The sequence below is a fragment of the Cynocephalus volans genome, chromosome 3 (assembly GCF_027409185.1).
Source record: "Cynocephalus volans isolate mCynVol1 chromosome 3, mCynVol1.pri, whole genome shotgun sequence".
Lineage (NCBI taxonomy): Eukaryota > Metazoa > Chordata > Mammalia > Dermoptera > Cynocephalidae > Cynocephalus > Cynocephalus volans.
In genome coordinates this window covers 38,167,569-38,174,373 of record NC_084462.1, presented here as the reverse complement: position 1 = coordinate 38,174,373, position 6,805 = coordinate 38,167,569, and the positions used below count along the sequence as shown (strand labels likewise).

Genomic DNA, 6,805 nt, shown 5'->3' with positions numbered 1-6,805 from the left:
TGTAGAAGATGAGCTTATAACATTCTGTAGTGCCAGACAGAAAGAAAGTAGTAAAAAAAAAAAAATAGTAATCCCGTATCGATGGAGGTATCAAAGGGACACAGGAACAACCAAAAGAGCTCCCAATGGTCAAAGCTGGAACAATCTGAACAAAATAAATAGCATAGTATTGAATTATAATCCAAAGCATAAAGTGAATATCTATGAATCCATACTGTTACAAGTGAATGAATGAATGAATGAATGAATAAATAAATAAATAAATTGGGGAGAATAAACGAATTTCTTATGCAGAATTCCATATGTTTTTTGCAGATACTGTGCCTTCAAGGAAGCGGGGCATAATTCTTTATTTCTCAAGAGTGGGCCATGCATAGTGACTTTCTTCCAGAGAATATGGTATAAAAATGGGGGGCATAAGGAAAGAGTAACTTTACAGTGAAAAACTCTGACAAACATTGTCTCAGCTTACTGATCCAGGTTAACATCGATAGTGATAAATCATGTTCATAGTACATACCTTTGATATGCTGCAATGAGAACTGCACTTTAACTCTATGATTTTCCTCTCAAAAACCCATAAGCCCAGTATAATCATGAGAGAATCATCAGAAAAATTCCACCTGAGAAACACTCTACAAAATCCTTGACCAGTTTTCCTTAAAATTATGAAGGTCAACAAAAAGGAAAGTTTGCGAATGTCATGGCCAAGAAGAGCTTAAGTAGACAAGACAATTAAATGTAATATTGAATCCTGTGTATGGGATCCTGGAACAATAAAAGAGTAAAAATATATGGAAATCTGAATAAAGTAGACTTTAGTTAATAATAATGGATCAATATTGTCTCACTGAGTGTGGCAAGTGTACCCTGCTAAAGTTAAGGTGTTAATAATGGGAGAAGCTGGGTGTGGGTTGTTTGCAAACTCTGTGCTATCTTCACTTTGTATGTATGTGTGTAAATCTAAAACTGTTGTAAAATAAGTTTATTTTTTTAAAAGGAATTATCATGGTAACACAAGAGGATAAAAGTCCTATTATCACATCAAAAGATAAATAAAAAGCGTTTGATAAAATATAAAAACTATTTCTTTTTTCTTTCTTTCTTTTTTTTTTTTTGGTGACCGGTAAGGGGATCACAACCCTTGGCTTGGTGTCGCCTGCACTGCGCTCAGCCAGTGAGTGCACCGGCCATCGCTATATAGGATCTGAACCCGCAGCCTCAGCGCTCCCAGCGCTGCACTCTCCCGAGTGAGCCACGGGGTCGGCCCTAAAAACTATTCCTGATAAATCTCGTTTTTGTACTAGGAGTTAGGAACTAGGAATTGAACAAATTTTTAAATAAGATATAGGGTATTTACCAAAGAAATTAATTGTGAAATCATTAATAATGAAAATATTGAAAGCTTTCCACTGAGATTGGGAATAAAACAGTGATTTTCCCCTCATCATTTAACACTATACTGAATATACTAACTAGTGCAGTAAGTCATGAAATAAGAATTGGAAATAGATAGATATGAATTTCATTATTCACAGACAACAAAATAATCTGAACATGAGCAATTAAAATTAGGAGATTAATTGAGCAAAGTTGCTGGGTTAAAAGCCAAATAAGTACAATTAAATGTATTTCTATGTGAAAATAACAAATAAAAGTTTTAAAAAGAAAACACTCTCATGAGCATCAGAAACATCAATTACATAGGAAAAGGTACACACAATATTACAAAATATTATTGAAAGGAAGTAAATTATACCTTACAGTTGGAGGGATACAATATATTCAGATTGGTCGATTCAATTACAAGTACATATTAATTGTCCCCAAAATTCATTTAAAGATCCAGTGTAATAGCATTCCCAATCTGAATTTACGTCATTTTTTTTTTTGGAAATTGTCAATCTGATTTCAAGAATTATTAAGGATGCAAAGAGTCAAGAAGAGCCAAAATATTCTTGATGAAGATGAACAAGATTGCATGAGTTACATGGCCAAATTTCAAGACCTATTAGAAGGTTACTGTGTACTGACAAAAAAACAGAAAACTAGCCCCATGGAACAAAACAAAGACTCTACAAACAGATTAATAAATACACAATTACTTGATTTATGATAAAAGTGCCATTGCTGCATGGTGAGGAAAGGATGACCTGTTCACTATTTGGTGCCCAGTCTATTTGAATACCAACATGGAAAAACATTGAGTCCCTTTTCAAACTATACAAAGAAATCATTTCTATGTGTAATGTTGATCTATACATGAAAGGCAAAACAGTAAATCTTCTCAAACGTAACATAAGAGAGTATCATCATAATTCAGGTAAAAAATTGAAATTACACACCAATAGCACTAACCATAAAAGAAAATACTGATCAATTAGTGTACATCAAAATTAAAACTTTTGCTTACAAACGTCTACATTCAATGAAGACATAAACGTTTACATGTCAAAAAGTGAGAAAACATTTAAATAGGTACTACACAAAGGAGGACATTCAAATGGCCAAAAAGCATATGAAAAGGTTCTTAAGGCCATTAGCCATGAGAAAAAATTATAATTCAGTCAGATAAGATAAATTCCCACCAGTATATCTAAAAGTTAAAAGTCTAGCTATGTGTGTGTTTAGAATACTCTTACACAGTATTCACTGTCTAAGTTGAATGGAAGCAATATACTCTCAGGTACATAGTTAAAAATGTATGTAAAAATTATATATGTCTATAAAAATTTGTACATGTATGACCTAAAGTATGTATACATGAATGCTTATAGTGGCACCATTTCTAATAGCAAAAACTGAAAACAAAGTGCCCATGAGGATTTGAAGGGATAAGTAAACCTTGGAATATGCATGCATTCTTTCAGGGAACATGAATATCATTACGGCTAATTCTCCTCCATGAGTGACCCACACAGATGCTAGGATCCTCATGAGGAGAACTTAATTTTATATCTGAACTTTGCTTTGATTGAAAGTTGAGAAAGCATCTCTATGGTGTGATATTGTTTAAATTCACATATTCTTAGCTCCATTAGAATATAAATTCTATTCGGGGGCTTTAAATAATGAATCCCCTGAAAGAATAAATCTTTCAAGTTACTAGGGCAACCATTCACCAACTTGATGCTTTCATTATATGACACAGTCATATAATGAAATGACTACTAAATACTCAATGACTACTTTTTAAAAATCATTTCTGCTTCCCTAGTTATGTTTTGCATAACACAGAACACCCCCACATCTTCTCCCACGAACAGGAAAGATGTTTTGTCCATCTCTTTTTCCTTCCAAGTGAGCATCTCCGTCTTTGATGTTACCACAATGTTAACGGTTCATTCTCATAACGTTTGGAAATTATACCTCAGTTCTTTTTCTGTGATTTAACTGTGTTGCAGTAGCAGTTAATCTGACTGCCAGGATATGCACCATTACGTGGATTTAGTCTTTGTTAGAGTAAAGACTCGCTTTTAAGGCATTTAAATTTATTCTTTCAGACAATATGAATACTATTATGGGTTCTTCTTCATGAGTGATGTATATAATAGGAAGCTCATAAGAAGATTTTCACTTTTTTTTTTTTTTTTTTTTGTCTTTTTCGTGACCGGCACTCAGCCAGTGAGTGCACCGGCCATTCCTATATAGGATCCGAACCCGCGGCGGGAGCGTCGCCGCGCTGCCAGCGCAGCACGCTACCGAGTGCGCCACGGGCTCGGCCCAGAAGATTTTCACTTTTTACCTGAGCTTGCTTTGACTTACAGTTGAGAAAATTTTATCATTCATTGTTACCATTTCATGGTGCAATATTGGATCTAAATGCACAAGTAGACAAATTCATCCCTGTGATATTATTTCAGGTTTGTAATGTGTTATGTTTGTAGATCATTGATGAACTATAAATATGGAAAGATACTGAAAATTGTACAAATAGGAGTGAGATCCAGGTATTTCTTTACCGATGGATGTAGTATTCAATAAAATTAGAAGCTTCCTGAGATCTGATTTACTTTTGTAGGGACAGCACCCATGACTGATGTACTTGATGGAACTCTCATCAGAAAAATTCTCTTTTCACATGAATTTCTTTTAAAGTTGGAAGTTTTATGATTGATTGGAACCATCTCTTCTAGGAGATTTTAATTTGGGTCTATATGCACAAGCAGGGAATTCATTTTTATTACATATTTTGGGAGTACTGTGGTGTTAGTTCCTATGAAATACTGAAGAAATACTCATAACTGAAGTACTGCGTGACAACTGCACTAAAAAGTTTGATGATAGGGTATATATACATTGCCCTTGATTCATGAACTTGAATACAATTATGGATAGTGTCATATTTGATTTCCAGATCTGGAATTTCATGTGGCTTCAATAGATTCATTGCAGGTAGTGTATAATTATGATTCATGCCAGTTTTGCTGATATGGATAACTTGAAAATTTAGCCAAAGGATGTTGATGGGAATATTTCATTTCTGTGGAATACCCCATGGAAAGTTCTAAAAAAAAGTAAATAAAAGAAAAAGACACTATGTTTTTTCCTTGTTGTGTGTGGTCTCCTACTTGATGATAATTCCATTGTGATGGAAATTCAAGATTCAATAATATGCTTGGCAATAAAGCTTGAGTAAATTGATAAGCAAACATATCTGAATGTCAGCTCACCAAAATCATGTGACTCCATTTTTTGAGACTATTAAAGAAATGTATGCTGTGAATGATGCCAATTGTTCTTGATATGGCTTTGGGGATTCCTAGGTTCACCAAATCACGTAGCTTGTATTCCTTTGTAAGTTCGTTTTAATGAGAGACTGACCTACATGATGGTATCCTCATGAGAAAAATATCACCTTTTGTGAGCATTCATTCAAATCATGTTCAGATATTTCTGAGTCATAGCAACTGTCTCAAAGGTGTGATATTCTCTTAGTCTAATTACAGGGGTTAGAGGAATTGATATATTTACCGATTGCTGTGGTTTGAATGTCCCCCAAGCTCATGTTGGAACCTAACTCCTAATACGGTGGTGAAAGGTGGGTCCTTGAGAGATGATTAGATCAACCCTGTGAATGGATTGGTCCATTCATGGAGTAATGGATTTTCTATTTAAGGAGTAATGGATTGGTGGTTTAATGAGTTGTCATGGGTGTGGTTCTGATGGCTTTACAAGGAGAGCCAGTGAAAAGGTTAGTTCTTTTGCTCATGCCATTCTCGCCATGTGACACCCTGGGTCACCACAGGACCCGGTAGAGAGTTCCCATGCAGACACCAGATGTACCCCCTTGACTGTGGACTTCTCAGCCTCCAAAACTGTAAGAAATAAACTTCATTTTCTTATAAATTACCCAGTTTCAGGTATTTTGTTATAAGCAACAAAATGGACTAATACACCCCTACTACAATATCTTTATGTTGCTCTGGCTTTGTGATGTATGTGGGTCATTGGAAAGGACTCACAATATAAAAACAATGGAATATTCATCACAGCTTTGAGATTCCTATATTGCTGTGACAATAAACTGATCAATATGTGTGAAAATGATTACGATTCCAATCCAAATGGGCAAATGTTACTGATATGGCCCCTTGAAGACCAAGGTATTAGCCTGGTGTTGATAATCCCTGTACTGGTCAGCCCCCAAATAAATAAATAAATAAACAACAATGACAAAAAAGAATGAGCTACACAGTGCTCTTACATCTACAGGACACCACGTGAGTCAGTCTCCAAAACTCAAGAAACCTGTGTGCTTTGTCCTTGTGCTTGGTAAACCAACGGTCCACAGCCTTCACAATGGGTCATTTTTGCAAGAACAATCATATTAAGCAAAAGTATGTATGAGCCATAACTCTACAAGAAATGTAGTGTTTGGTTTCGACTCCCGTCCTACTCCTGTCCACTTGGATAAAAACTGAGGGAAAAGAGAACCTTTTGTCCTGGTGTCAAATTATACCACATAATATACCAGAACTTTAGTCTTCTTTAGCACATAGGCTTCACAAAGACCTGCATGGTAAACATATTGAGGTCAAAGTGTTTGCATGTGTGGGGAGTGCCAGGGTTTATGTCAATGAAAAGACTTCTTATTGTCTTGAAGAGAGATGATGACATAAAAATCATGCCCAATAGGACTATTCTGAGCCCCAGACTCTTTAATTCTGGGGCCAGAGATTGGAATTGATTATTATTTCTCTTCTAGAGTAATTTTATTTTGGGCTGAAAAATGCGAAAGCCTTATGAGAGACTTATTTTGCCCAGTCCTATCTATGTACATCTAGTCCCTTAAGATTTATTTCAGTGATCTATAATTCCTATAGTATGGCATATTTAGGGTTCATTTTGGGGGGCTCCTTTCTCTCATTGTGTATTTCACTAAGATGTGCTGCCAAGAGTAAAACCATTCCATTGAAAAGAGGTGAGTAGCTACCATTAGTCATAGATCCATTCCAAGAGAACTTTGAGTTAATGAAGATTCCCCCTTAAGGAAATTGTGCTTACTCATTGAAGCAACCTGAATATCAATATGGGGTCTTCCTTTGAAATGGGCTAGTGACCTGCTTGATATGATTCCATCACAAAATCTTTGTTTTTCACCTGAATTTAATAGGATTAAAAGTTGAGAAAAGATTTGTTTCACTGGTACCCAGTACAATCAATGTTTGATATTCATTTTGATCTTCATTTATTGCTAGAAGAATTTTTCGATAATGTTATTATGAATTTCTAAAGGGCTTTTTTTTTGGCTTTTGGGACTGATAAATATTCCAGAACTAAAAGACCCTATTAATGAAGATTA

The 6,805-nt window shown here is 35.2% G+C and overlaps 1 non-coding gene across 1 annotated transcript; it reads left to right on the top strand.

Moving 5' to 3' along the window:
• The first annotated feature begins 6,073 nt into the window (after positions 1-6,073).
• LOC134374222 (small nucleolar RNA SNORD115) lies at positions 6,074-6,154 on the top strand. The gene has a single exon (XR_010023090.1). It is a non-coding gene; the product is annotated as a small nucleolar RNA SNORD115 (small nucleolar RNA).
• Positions 6,155-6,805: the final 651 nt, after the last annotated feature.